This window comes from Erythrolamprus reginae, chromosome 2 (genome assembly GCF_031021105.1).
Source record: "Erythrolamprus reginae isolate rEryReg1 chromosome 2, rEryReg1.hap1, whole genome shotgun sequence".
Lineage (NCBI taxonomy): Eukaryota > Metazoa > Chordata > Lepidosauria > Squamata > Dipsadidae > Erythrolamprus > Erythrolamprus reginae.
In genome coordinates this window covers 134,104,298-134,118,831 of record NC_091951.1, presented here as the reverse complement: position 1 = coordinate 134,118,831, position 14,534 = coordinate 134,104,298, and the positions used below count along the sequence as shown (strand labels likewise).

General features: G+C 39.9%; 1 long non-coding RNA gene across 1 annotated transcript in view; it reads left to right on the top strand.

Moving 5' to 3' along the window:
* Positions 1–14,534, top strand: part of LOC139158574 (uncharacterized) — a 35,613-nt gene that overhangs the window by 3,070 nt on the left and 18,009 nt on the right. Inside the window, exon 2 of the long non-coding RNA XR_011557718.1 lies at positions 11,581–11,659. This is a non-coding gene — a long non-coding RNA (uncharacterized lncRNA). The remainder of the gene's footprint in view (positions 1–11,580; positions 11,660–14,534) is intronic.

Below are 14,534 nucleotides of genomic sequence, written 5' to 3'. Positions count from 1 at the left end.
TTACACATTGGCAAAAAGAATCAGCACATAAAATTCAAGCTTGGAGGATATGAACTTGCAGACGACTCTCACTCTGTAAAAAAGACAATGGAGTATTCATATCTTATTCATTCATTCATTCATTCATTTGATTTGTATGCTGCCCCTCTCCGTAGACTCGGGGTGGCTAACAACAATGATAAAAACAGCATGTAACAATGACTTAAGTGCCAGAGCCCATTGTAACAACATTGCCAAAAAGGCACTAAGAGTTTTTAATCTAATCTTGCATAGCTTCTTCTCTAGCAACATTACACTGTTAATCAAAGCATACAAACATTTTCTAGATAAATTCTCGAATACAGTTCACCTGTCTGGAACCCGCACTGCATATTGGATGGTAATACAATTGAAAGATACAGAAATATTTCACAAGAAGAATCCTCCACTCGTCTGCTCTCAACATATTCCACCAGACTTGAAATTTTGGGCTTATATAGCTTAGAACTACATTGTTTTTGATCTGACCTAAATGTAGTTTATAAAATCACCTATCACAATGTCCTACCTGTCAATGAATACTTCAGCTTCAACCGCAACAATACACAAGCACACAATAGATTCAAACTCAATGTAAACCACTCAAAACTTGACGGCAGAAAATATGACTTCAGCAACAGAGTGATCAATACCTGGAATGCACAACCTGACTCTGGTTTCTTCCCCAAATACCAAAAACTTTAACCTTAGACTGCCTACAATCTACCTTACCCCATTCCTAAGAGGTCTGTAAGGGGGTGTGCATAAGTGCACCATTGTACCTACCATTCCTGTTTTACTGTCCTATTGTCCAAATTTACCTGTACCTACTTTGCTTTCATTTATATTCATACCAATACCTACTATTTTGTACATGTTTTAATGAATGAATGAATGAATGAATGCAAACTTCCAGTTTCATAGAAATACAGATATTTGAGCACTCTATGCAGTTGCCTCAGAGCTTGGCTGACTTTATTGATCCTGAAGTGAATGTATACATGTACATGTATATGTATATATCTTGAAACCTGGCACATATGTTTCCTCTTGGCTTCTAGGTAATCCCTAAGAAAAGATTTTTCAAAATGACCATTAGATCATTAATTATTTTTATATTTATTTATTTATTTTATTTATTTGGTTGGATTTCTATGCCACCCTTCTTTGCAGACTCAGGGTGGTTTATATTATTATTAATGCACTCTGATGCTAAGGAGTTAGATGTTCTATTTCCCCTCATCAGCTCCTTCTTCCTTTTTTTAATACAAAGACCCATTGCTCAAAATAATTCAATCTTATTGCAACTACATCACAAAAGGCTAGTACAATGGTTACAAAAGAAAGGGGAAATGTTATAGATGTTATGAGGGATTAAGGTGGTGGAAAACATTTTTCTGGGCAATTAATTTGTCTTAGCAGAACAAGGAAATAATGTTCATGCTATATATCAGGTAGAATCAGGATTACATTTGATTGGATATCAGGAAAACAAGAGTCAGAGGAGCAATGGCCAAAAACCAGCAAGCTCAATTTCAAATAGATTCTTTCTGTTGGATAGGAAAAATGAAAAGTGTACAGTAGATATAGAATAGAGAGAAGCATAATGGTCAGTAATATTGGAAAAAAGCATTTGGGTCTTTTGAAAAAAATCATAAACTTATAACAATTCAATAGTGTGATAAGCAAAAAAAAAGGCAAGAGAGTGGATACACCATCAATATTCAAAGAAGTAATCATTCCTTATTAATGTGCATTGTCAGACTACCCTTAAAACAGTGCATCCAATTCTGAGCATCACATTTTAGAAAACACATTGACACTCAGAGCATGTTCAGGGGAAAGCAACTAAGATTATAAGAGGCCTGAAAGGAAAAACAGATAAGGAATAGTTATAGTCAGCAGCATCCATAGGTTGCTGCTGCTTTCACTGAACGATAATAGCATCGTGACAGTGATGCACCATAAACATCACCACTTCGGACCATGCTTATGATGCTACAGCACTCTAGAAAAAGGATGGGGTTGCAGTGCTGCTTGCTTACTCTCATTGTCCTTGAACAAACCTTCTCCCACCCCATAGTGTTCAGACAATGCTTATTTTAGATATTTTTCTGGAGAAGAAAAAGCTATGAAGAAAAACTATTCAAGTATCTAAAAGCTGTCCTTTAGAATAGGGGGTAGGAATTGTTTATGTATGTATAAAGGTTATACATAAATAAGCCACCCTAAATCTGGATAGCATGCAAATAATTTTTTTTAAAAATCCAGGCAATATGTAATTGCTGTTCCAGAATGCAGGAAAAGTAAGAGTAGATTTAACTTACACTGAAGCAAATTTTGACTGGAGATCAGGAAATTTATTTCATTGTAAGAATTGCTCAACAGTGGATCAAAGCACCTCACAAGAGGTTGAATTGTTCTTTGCTGGAGGTTATGAAGCAGACAATGGATTGTTCTTTATATGCATGCTATATCATTAGATCCCTGTATTGAGTAGGAGATTATAGAAGACAATATTCAAAATATCATCCTATTCTTAATGTTTCTATATATAAAATGCACAATGGGATTAAGGTAAGTATTCAAGGTTCGACTACTGTAGGTTCGACTACTGTAATGCTCTCTACATGGGGCTACCTTTGAAAAGTGTTCGGAAACTCCAGATCGTGCAGAATGCAGCTGCGAGAGCAGTCATGGGCTTACCTAGGTATGCCCATGTTTCACCATCACTCCGCAGTCTGCACTGGCTGCCGATCAATTTCCGGTCACAATTCAAAGTGTTGGTTATGACCTTTAAAGCCCTTCATGGCACTGGACCAGAATATCTCCGGGACCGCCTCCTGCCGCACGAATCCCAGCGACCGATTAGGTCCCACAGAGTGGGCCTTCTCCGGGTCCCATCAACTAAACAATGTCGGTTGGCAGGCCCAAGGGGAAGAGCCTTCTCTGTGGCGGCACTGGCCCTCTGGAACCAACTCCCCCCAGAGATTAGAACTGCCCCTACTCTTCCTGCCTTCCGTAAACTCCTTAAAACCCACCTTTGCCGTCAGGCATGGGGGAATTGAAACACCTCCCCCGGGCTTGTTCAATTTTATGCATGGTATGCTTGTGTGTGTGTCTGTTAGTATATGGGGTTCTTTTAAATCTTTAAACATTTTAAAGCTATCTGAATTATTTATGATTTGTCATATCTTGTTGTGAGCCGCCCCGAGTCTTCGGAGAGGGACGGCATACAAATCTAAATAATAAATAAATAAATAAATAAATAAATAAATAAATAAATAAATAAATAAATAAATAAATAAATAAATAAATAAATAAATAAATAAATAAATAAATAAATAAATAAATAAATAAATAAATAAATAAATGCTGGTGAAAACTTGGCAGAAGGAGATTCATGACGGTAATGCCTTAGAAATAAAACCTATAAAGAAATCAGGGGTCCAAATAGAAATAAAGGTAAAGGACCATCCTGTGCAAATGAATTTTATGTGGAAATGCATCTAACTAAGCATGAAAATTCAATTGTTAAGATAATTTTGAAAGACAAGAAGAAAAGAAGAAATACAGTAGTTTGGGAGTTTGCTATAACCTGCTAAACCACCCAAAATATAGGTGCAAAGATTTGCTGGATGAAATTACCAAACTTTCAAAGAGGACAGACATATAAGTAGCTACGAACTTCAAATAGCCTGATTTTAAAAATGAAAATGAATCTCTTCCAAGAATGAGGAAAGACAGCAAATATCTTAAAAGACAAAAATGATATTCAAGAAGATCTTGACGTGACTTAGAACTGCCTTTGAACTAAGAAAATGATTTTCAAGAGATATAAAAACAATCCAAGGGCTTTAGTGTACTGCAAGTTAAACATCAGTCAGTACTGTTGGTGCTGTGTCAGTAGAATTTTAATACACATATATAAGGATTAATTGTAACACTTTGTTCTGGTCAGAGGTTCTCTATCATAACTTATCTATTATTTAGGAATATTGACAAGGTACAACATATCCAGAGGAAAGATGTAAAAATAGTGAAAAACTGTAGGTGTCAAGTCATATGAGGATACATAGAAAATATGTTTAGCCCTGAGAGAAAATTCTTAAGAGTTGCAATTATAGCCATTTTCAAGTAGTTGAAGGATGATAATTTAGGCGGTGAAGCAAGTTTGTGGGACGTGCACCAAAAAGTTTAAATTACAACACAGGAGATTTTTAGGCCAACAAAAAGATCTTCTTAACAGAATGGGGTTTTTGTCGGCTGAACTGGCTGCTTCTGAAAGTCCTAAATTCTCATTTATTAAAAGTATTTCATGGGTGATGGAACAGCCTGCTTCCTGGATTGGAGAGGTGAACTATGGAGCCTTTGAATTTCTTCCAGTTCAGTTATTCTATTCCATGAGTTTATGAAATTAAAGGCTGCTTCAAAAACTGTCCACACATAAGGCATAAAATGCATTGGGGATTCAACTGGATTCCATACTCCACTTCATTTTGAAGAAATGGAAAGACCTATCCCCGTTTCAATGAATAATTTTATATTATTCATGCTGGGAGCTATACTGAATTAAGGTGACCGAGCCTTCCAAAATAACAGGATATAGGAGAAGAGTAGGCAGAGCTGGGGGTGGGTGGAGTTAAATACATTATCAATTTAGAGTCATTGAGCTTCCAGTCCAACACCTCCTGAATTCCTTTGACCCTTATTTGGCACCAATTTAGTGTTGGATTTTAGTTGATTAGACTCTTGGATAAGCTTATATAAAACTTTTATCCTCCTCATCATCATCTTTTAATGACCCCATAATCCCTTGCAGGGGGGAATCTGGGAAACTGAATGGAGCTGAAAGTTTACTAGCTGGATGCCCTTCCTGTCACCAATGCAGAGTTTTGTTCAGCAGATATATTCTCAGTGTGTCCAGACAGAGAAATATCTGGCTCGATATCTAGTATCAAATCACAGTCCCCTGATTGTGAGGCGAAAGCTCCACCTCTAGGCCACTGCACCACTCCTTGAATAAAATTTCTATGCTGCAACCTAATTGGTGGTCCTGAATCTTTTCATCTGACACAGGGTTGATCACATAGGGTTCTGTGAAATGCTTTCTAGGGTTTTGCAAAAGACCACTGAAAGGGCAAAACCCTCCCCCGTAAAAACAACAATCCAAACCTTCAAACAGCCAATTTTAGCTTTGCCTCTTGAGTAGACAACTGGCTTTGTAACATTCCCCTTTTAAATAATAAGAACCCTAGAAATTGGATTTCAACTTGTTTTAAAACTTTTTCCGAACAGTGGTTTCTACAATATCAGGCTGTATTTAGACCCTATATATAATATGATATTTGACTCTTGTGGTGAGTCATGAATATTCTGAAAAGTTTCCAATCAAAATTAAATGATTATAATACCATTTGTTTAACATGAGTAAATATAGCATACATTTGTATATGTTTTGTATTTTTGTATTTTAGCATGTATACATACTGTACATTCATAATTTTGATGAGATTATGCCCAAAGCAAATAAAGTGAACTGAAATGAATGTATACAAGTGATTTATTATTTATTTATTACTTAGATTTGTATGCCGCCCCTCTCCGAAGACTCGGGGCGGCTCACAACACGTGGAACAAATCATAAATAATCTGACAAATTTAAAATATTTAAGGATTTAAAAAAGACCCCATATACTAACAGACATACACACAAGCATACCATATATAAATTAAACATGCCCAGGGGGAGATGTTTCAGTTCCCCCATGCCTGACGGCAAAGGTGGGTTTTAAGGAGTTTACGGAAGGCAGGAAGAGTAGGGGCAGTTCTAATCTCCGGGGGGAGTTGGTTCCAGAGGGCCGGTGCCGCCACAGAGAAGGCTCTTCCCCTGGGGCCCGCCAACCGACATTGTTTAGTTGACGGGACCCGGAGAAGGCCCACTCTGTGGGACCTAATCGGTCGCTGGGATTCGTGCGGCAGGAGGCGGTCTCGGAGATATTCTTGTCCAATGCCATGAAGGGCTTTAAAGGTCATAACCAACACTTTGAATTGTGACCGGAAACTGATCGGCAGCCAATGCAGACTGCGGAGTGATGGTGAAACATGGGCATACCTAGGTAAGCCCATGACTGCTCTCGCAGCTGCATTCTGCACGATCTGAAGTTTCTGAACACTTTTCAAAGGTAGCCCCATGTAGAGAGCATTACAGTAGTCGAACCTCGAGGTGATGAGGGCATGAGTGACTGTGAGTAATGAGTCCCGGTCCAGATAGGGCCGCAACTGGTGCACCAGGCGAACCTGGGCAAACGCCCCCCTCGCCACAGCTGAGAGATGTTTTTCTAATGTGAGCTGTGGATCGAGGAGGACGCCCAAGTTGTGGACCCTCTCTGAGGGGGTCAATAATTCCCCCCCAGGGTGATGGATGGACAGATGGGATTGTCCTTGGGAGGCAAAACCCACAGCCACTCCGTCTTATCCGGGTTGAGCTTGAGTCTGTTGACACCCATCCAGGCCCCAACAGCCTCCAGGCACCAGCACATCACTTCCGCCACTTCGTTGACTGGGCATGGGGTGGAGATGTAAAGCTGGGTATCATCCGCATATTGATGATACCTCACCCCATGTCCTTGGATGATCTTGCCCAGTGGTTTCATGTAGATGTTGAATAGCAGGGGGGAGAGGACCGACCCGTGAGGCACCCCACAAGGGAGAAACCTAGGAGTCAACCTCTGACCCCCCACTAACACCGACTGCGACCGGCCAGAGAAGTAGGAGGAGAACCACTGAAGAACAGTGCCTCCCACCCCCAGCCCCTCCAGCCGGTGCAGAAGGATACCATGGTCAATGGTATCGAAAGCCGCTGAGAGGTCAAGGAGCACCAGGACAGAGGATAAACCCCTGTCCTGGGCCCGCCAGAGATCATCCATCAACGCGACCAAAGCGGTTTCCGTGCTGTAACCGGGCCTGAAACCCGACTGCTGGGGACCTAGATAATCGGCTTCTTCCAAGGACCGCTGGAGCTGGAGTGCCACCACCTTCTCAACAACCTTCCCCATGAAGGGAAGGTTGGAGACTGGACGATAGTTATTAAGCACAGCTGGGTCCAGGGAGGGCTTCTTGAGGAGGGGGCGCATGAGCGCTTCTTTATAGAGTGATGGAAAAACTTCCCTCCCCAAGGAAGCGTTGGTAATCTCCTGGGCCCAGCTCCGTGTCACCTCCCTGCTGACCGAAACCAACCAGGAGGGACACGGATCCAGTAAACAGGTGGCGGAACTCACAGCTCCAATGGCCTTGTCCACTTCATCAGGAGTCACCAGAACAAACTCTTCCCAGACAGGTGGACAAGTACGTGCCCCAGTCACCTCGACTGACTCGTAGTCAGTCGACTCTGTTTTATAATTGGAGTCGAGGTCGGCCCGGATCTGAGTGACTTTATCAGCGAAAAACGTGTTAAAATCCTCGGCACTACTCTGCAAGGACTCCCCAACTCCCCCCTGGTTAAGAAGGGAGCGGGTCACCCTAAACAGAGCGGCCGGGCGGGATTCCGCTGATGCAATCAAGGCGGCATGGTACGCGCATCTTGCCGCCTTGAGCGCCACTTTGTAAGTCTTAATAAAAGCTCTTACAAGTGTTCGATCAGATTCAGACCTACTATTCCTCCATCGCTTCTCTAGACGTCTCTTTTGGCGTTTCAACTCCCGGAGCTCCTCGTTGAACCATGGGGCTCTACTGGGTCTAACGCCACGGAGAGGTCGCAAAGGCGCAATCCGGTCAAGAGCCTCCGCCGCAGCCCTGTTCCAGGCCTCCGCAAGAGACTCCGCCGAACTGTGGACGAGTGCCTCTGGAATAACCCCAAGCGCCATCTGAAAGCCCTCTGGGTCCATCAGGCGTCTGGGGCGGAACATCTTCATTGGTTCCGCCTCCCTGCGGGGGAGGATTGGAGCCAGGAAGTCAAGCCATAGTAGAAAATGGTCTAAATAAATAAATAAATACAAGTGATTTACATGTTATTGTCCTATTTTTTCTTTAGATGTATTTCTTTTATTTTGTGTTAGAATTATGTGAGAGTGAACATGGAAATATAAATATTTATTATTGCAGTTTCAGACCATTTTTCAAGCAGGTTATTTTCTGTCCCTTTTTTATACTTTTCATTAAAGAGAGTAGAATTGGGTGTGTGTGTTGAAAGTGAATATTTTATAGATTATTTCATCAATGTGCCTCTTCTTGAATAGCATGAAATTCAAAATACGTAACCTTTTCATTTTGGAAGATATGCTTCATCCACTCAGAGTAAGATAGTTTTTCTATATACTGTAATTTTGAGAGTATAAAGTGCACTGGAATATAAGATGTACCTTAGTTTGGGGGGGGAAGGAAAATAGGAGGGAAATCCACCTACTAGGTATTCATTTGGCTAGCATCCTTAGCCTAGTCAGCTTCAGCACATTATTTTATCCCCTGGTTAGGGCTGAAAAAAAATCTTCAGAGGGTGTAGCAATGAAAACAAGCCTACACAGTCTTAGGGCTGGAAACAAACTTCTTTGGAGTAGCAATGAAAAAATCCTGCAAGCTAGGAAGATGATTAACACCTCGTTAGGGCTGGGGGGAAAAGCTTCGAAAAAAGCTACATTCAGAGTATGACACACCCAAATTTTCAGCCTCTTGGGGGGGGAGGTGCATCTTGTACTCTGAAAAATACAATATCTCATTTTATTCTATTGGAATATACAGTAATATGTATTTGAGTTAACTTTCTTTCAAGTCTCAGTCTGGGGAGTCATGTACTCTGGATCAGACCTTCAAAATGATCTCTATACAGTAGTGGGCTCTAAACCCTTTACGGTAGTTCGTGCATGAGTTCGCTCACATGATGCTTCTGCACATGCCCAGAAATATCCTGGGATACTGAGCCTCCCACTGCCAGTGCTACCAGTTTTAAGAACCAGGAGCAGTCCACCACTGACTTTATATCCCATAAGTATCTGATATACATATGGTTGGATTCAAAACAGTTGATGAAAAGGCTGTTTGGATGATCAAATTACCTCCCTCAGAGAGGAGTAGAAAAACAATGCTGGAGATATTGCCTGCACTTAAATTGTCAGAATGAATAACATATCCTTCCTGACAGCCCAGATATCAAAGTCTTAACTGATAATATCTCTCCTCCACAGAACAAAAATCATTCTCTTTATCTGAATAGCAAGCAATATATTTTGTAATTAATATGAAAATACATGTATTTTCTTTTTAAAAAAAGATGAATAATTGGAAAAAAGTCATTCTAAAAAACTAAAAATGTGCCCATATTTGGGAATAAACAACACTTTAATTCATATTTATATACATGTAATGTTCCTCCACAAGTTTTAATGTAAACCTTCCTATGCCTAAATGTATTTGCCACATATTGCTGAGAGCCGCAAAGCTTGGATGATGAATCTAACTATAAAAAACAAGAATCTATAAAAGCAGAGATAAAAATCAATGTACTGTTAAACATCTCATCAGAGATTTCACAACACAAAAAAATGTTTTCTTGGATATCTTGGGTGAATTCCAACTTCACTGACTGAGTTTGCCTTTTCTGAAATTCTTAGGCAGAAAACTTGTCATTTCTTTCCCAGACCTTAATCATGGATTTTAGTTAAATCAAATCTTGATCCTTTTCCCGAAAGAGTTTTATGACTTTCTTTTTGGCATCATTATTTAAGTGTATTGACATTCTCCTCGGCTTTCTGTACTTCTTCTTTGGGTAATCATGAAGGTTAATGGATGCCATCCAAGAACCTCAGACTGGGAAATGCTAGACCATCATTTCTTAATGTTCAGCTAGTTTTTTCACTAGGTTTTGCTGGCTATGAAAAATAAACACAGTGTATGATTATGTAACCAGTCTAAGTGAAAACCACTTCCTCTGTAACTAGACTATTATGTGTTTAAATCTGCAATTCTTACATTACTTTTTATAATAAATATATGATATTTATTATATTGTATTTATTATATTATTGTATATTGAGAAGCCGGAGCTTTTCCATTCAAACTTTCAGAGCTCTTGTCTCATCCTTCCTTTCCAGGGAAAACAATCTTAATCAGCATCATGCAGATATCTCTGACATTGAAATGAATGGACATAAAAGCCTCATAGCATGCTGACCCATTTGTGCTTTATAATGCCTTCAGTGTAATTTTGTACTGAGATATTATACATAAGGAGATTGAACGTCATTATTTCATATTATAGGGAAATCGCACTTCTTACAATTGCTACAGTTCCAAGTAGCCTCCCCACAATTCCATTCTAGTTTTTAAAGTTTAGTGCCAAAACAAAGGGCCATATTTTTGGTGTTCTTGTCATTTTAATAAAAGTTAAATAAAATAACCCCAAAATTCCAAGAAAAGTATATCATTATTTGTGCTAGCTCCTGCTCACCTACCATGCAAATACGAGTAGATTAATTTGGTAAAGTAAAGCATTCCATGCACTTTTGGTGTATAGCCATGCTGGCCACATGATCATGGAAATTTTATTTGAACAATGTTGATTCCTAAGGCCAAGAAACAGAGATGAGCACCACCCCTAGTGTTGAACACAACTGGCAGCCCCTCAAATTGTGGAATACTGTACTGCTATTATGTGACCCCAGTCTTTCTTTTCACTAGACTGCCATACCCCATTCCTGCAGCCATTCTTCATATGTTTTGTTTCTAAGATGATTAAGGGCCAGGAGACAAAAACATATGAAGAATGGCTGCATAGAATTGTTTATGGTTAGTCTACAGAAAAGAAGGACTAGGGGTCACATGATAGCAGTATTCCAATTTGGAATTAATTTAATTTAATTTAATTTACAGTATTAGATTTGTATGCCGCCCCTATCCGGAGACTCGAGGAGGCTAATTAAAGGGAATAGGTGTGTGTTACTACCAAAATAAGGCCCTGTCTTATATTTTTTTTAAATCTGAAATACCACATTTTTCAGAGTATAAGAAACACATTTTCCTTTCCTAAAAGAGGCTGAAAATTTGGGTGCATCTTATACTTTGAATGTAGCTTTTTCAAAGCTTTTTGCCCCAGCCCTAACTAGGTGCTAACGATCTTCCCGGCTTCCATTCCCCTTGCGAGATTTGCTTCTGCACATGCACAGGAAGCAAAAAAGCTAAAAATTTGAAAAAAAAAAGATGGCACCGCCCGATGGACTGGTGAAGGTAGCACCAGGACAGTCATGTGAAAATTGCGCAATCTGCGGGCTGCTACTGGAATGGCGCACTATAGCATACTAGCAGGAACCCACCCATGGTATGTATGTATCCTGCCATTTTCACAATATTTATCTATTCTCCCATATTTCTCCTTACAGTAAATAATGTTGCTATTATTGCCATATATAAAATCATACATACTGTAAGTATTTTCTAATTTGCTAATACGTCCTACTAAGAACATTCTGGTTTCTTCTGAATATTAATTTTACCTTGCTCTATAAAGTCCCACCATGCAGCACACAAGAAATGAAGAATCTGCCTGATAGTCTCTGATATCTATGGTTACAGGAAGTTATGCTCATAGAAAACAGAGGAGGAGAGGAGAAAAGACAAAGATGAAGAAATGGCAGTGGTCAAGGCGATGGTGGTGAGTAGGTCTAGTTTAGGATTTACTGATATTTTACATTTCTTCTGTCCCACTTTGTTGGTTTCTGTCATGGGTGACATGAGAATTGACATTTTTTAAAATTGTATGTTATCTGTCTGGTTGAATGGCTACCATGTAACCTTTTCATTTTATAAGGCACAGCTGTCTGGGTCATTCTTTCTTCTGCTAAGTCTTCTTGTAAATGTGGAATAAAGGAAAGGCTAAATGCATCCACTCTGATGTCTTAATGTTTCCAATTACATTTAAGTTGCTTATGACTCCTCAGAGTGCTGGCTTGGTAAAATATAACAACTTGCTCTTTTGATTATGTCACACTCATGGAGTGTGCAGCTTCTTTTTTAATGAAACAAATATTTAAGTGCCTCAAAAAATAAAACCCAGTCAACAAATAACAAAATGGAGAGTCATGTGAAATTTGAAAAAAGAAAGTTTTTATGAAACTGGACCTCATTTCACCTGAATATTTTCAAATGTGTCAGGCTTAAAATATCTAATTAAGAGTCTAATTAAACTAATTTAGTGCTACCATCAACAGAAATATCAACTTTAAACTAAGTGTTAGAATGTGCTAGGAGATAGATAAAGGTTGACAGAATTAAAGAGGGTTAAACTTGGCTTGCTTGTGGATATGTAGATATTTTAAGATGATCCCCCTTTTAACTTTGTCCTCCGGTTCTGCCAATCCTTCCCCTATAGACTGTGACTGAAATAAAAAAAAATGAGTGATTGTATATGAAAAGCTAGCCAAGGACATGTGTCATCTGATTGTGTGGAAATCATAATCAGGAAGATTGCACATTGGGGATATAATTATTTTCCATGCCCAGATTATGTTCCAAAATGTCAAGGAGACTTATTCTGAAAGTTCTACTATAGTTTGAGGTAAAGAGACCATGGAAAGTCTAGCCATTGGCTATTTCTAATCAAGCAGCAAACAATGTATTTTATCCTTTATGTTCATGATTAAGCTATCTTTGTATGTGTGGGAAGAAATACAGTAATAACTTTTATAGATAAGAACTGGGTGTTCAAGATATTTTTGCCTCTACTTAAGAACCATTTTCTACTTAAGAACCCAAGCCCGGAAAAATTTCACAGGAAATTTGAGGGCGGCATGAAGGCTCAGCCAGTTTCCTGCCATTCCCCCTTTAATCCCGGATATCTCGGGCTTTTCTGGGCTGCCAAAGGATCCTTTTGGTGGCGTTTAAGGAGGCTTTGGCAGCCCAAAGTGAACGGAGCATTTTCCTTTCTCTGGGTGCTTGGAAAGGGAATAAACCACTTCGCTGTGGTGATTCCCTCACACTGCCTCCCATACACTCAGCATGAGATTGCCTCCCGGAGTGTCTGGGTGCAGAAAGGCAAAAGGGGGTGCTTCACCCCAGCCAGATCAAGTCAGCTTCAGCCAAACCTAGGAGTCACCACAGTGAAGGAAAGGCGCCGGCTACAAAACATCGAGCGAGAGGAGCCATTCAGCATGGGAAGGAAGAGGAAGCAGGTAGCAGCAGCAGCCACCTTTCGGTGAAAGGAGTGGGAGGTTCCCTCCCTCGCCAGCCTGGGTTCCTCTCTCTGGCTCAGTGTATGGGAGGCAGCCTCACGCTGGGTGTATAGGAGGCACGTGCTCCTCCTCGCCTCTCAGAGTCCTTTTTTAAAAAACATTTTGGATTTTTTGATTCCTATCACCTCACCTTCTTCCTTCAGCAGAAACTGTCCTCCTCCTCTTCTTCCTCCTACTCCTGCCACCCAAATTCGAAGCTTTTATTTCTTTCCTAATGGATTTGCATGCATTATTTGCTTTTACATTTATTCCTATGGGAAAAATTGCTTCTACTTAAGAACCTGGTCACGGAACAAATTAAGTTCTTAAGTAGAGGTACTTTTGTATTCATCTGGTTCAGTTCCAACACATGAGAAAGGCACTAGAGACAAAATAGAGGCTGGAGGCTGACTGGAAACAATGCCCATTTATTGATGAAGTAGAAGCACCAAGCACATGTGATTCTGGGTAACTGATCATATGAAATTGAGAGTGGGGAGGGTATTTATACTTTCTCTTGGGCTTGCATATGGACTTCCTGTTCCTGTACAAGGGCATGTATTCTATTGGCTCTTGTCAGGCTCCCTGTCAGGGTTCCTGTGAGAAATCACCAAATAATTCCATAGGAGTCCATATGAACAGCAGCAGGCTTTATTAGACTTTGATCAAAGGACCTCCATGAGTGAAGAGAACACTCTCCAACCCAAGAAGGTAAAATTACATATGGGAGCATCCCATTTTATATGACACACATTTTTCTCCTGGCATCTCTGGAAAATCCCCCTCCCATAATGATGCCATCACACAATTCCTTGACTTGTTCTTTGTCACATCTCTCTTTTGGTATATATTTTTTTCTCAAATGTCCCCCTCAGCTACAATTCCCCAAACACATATCCTGTTTTTATAGAATATATTTTAGCTGGCAGGTAATAACTCATTTCTGCAAGCATACAGTATTACAAAAGTTTACAGAAGTTCATTTAGATAGGAAATACAATATGGTTATATAACAGAACAGAACATGGCTACACTTATGTTCTTCTCTTTACAAGAATAAAATCACATTTTCTCTCCATTTTGTCACAATTCAAAATAACACCCCCAACACTATAAGACTCTGAGGCTTGAAGTTGCTCAAAGTTCCATTTCATTAGAAATGTCATATTGGCATATCTAGGAACACCTGAAACTGGGAGCTTCCAGGTTTTCTCTAACCAAATGGAAGTTCAAGTCCCTGTCCAGCACCCACATGTCCATCACATGATTCAATCAGGCACCGTCCCAAACTGAAGATGCCTCCCAGTCACTTCATCACAG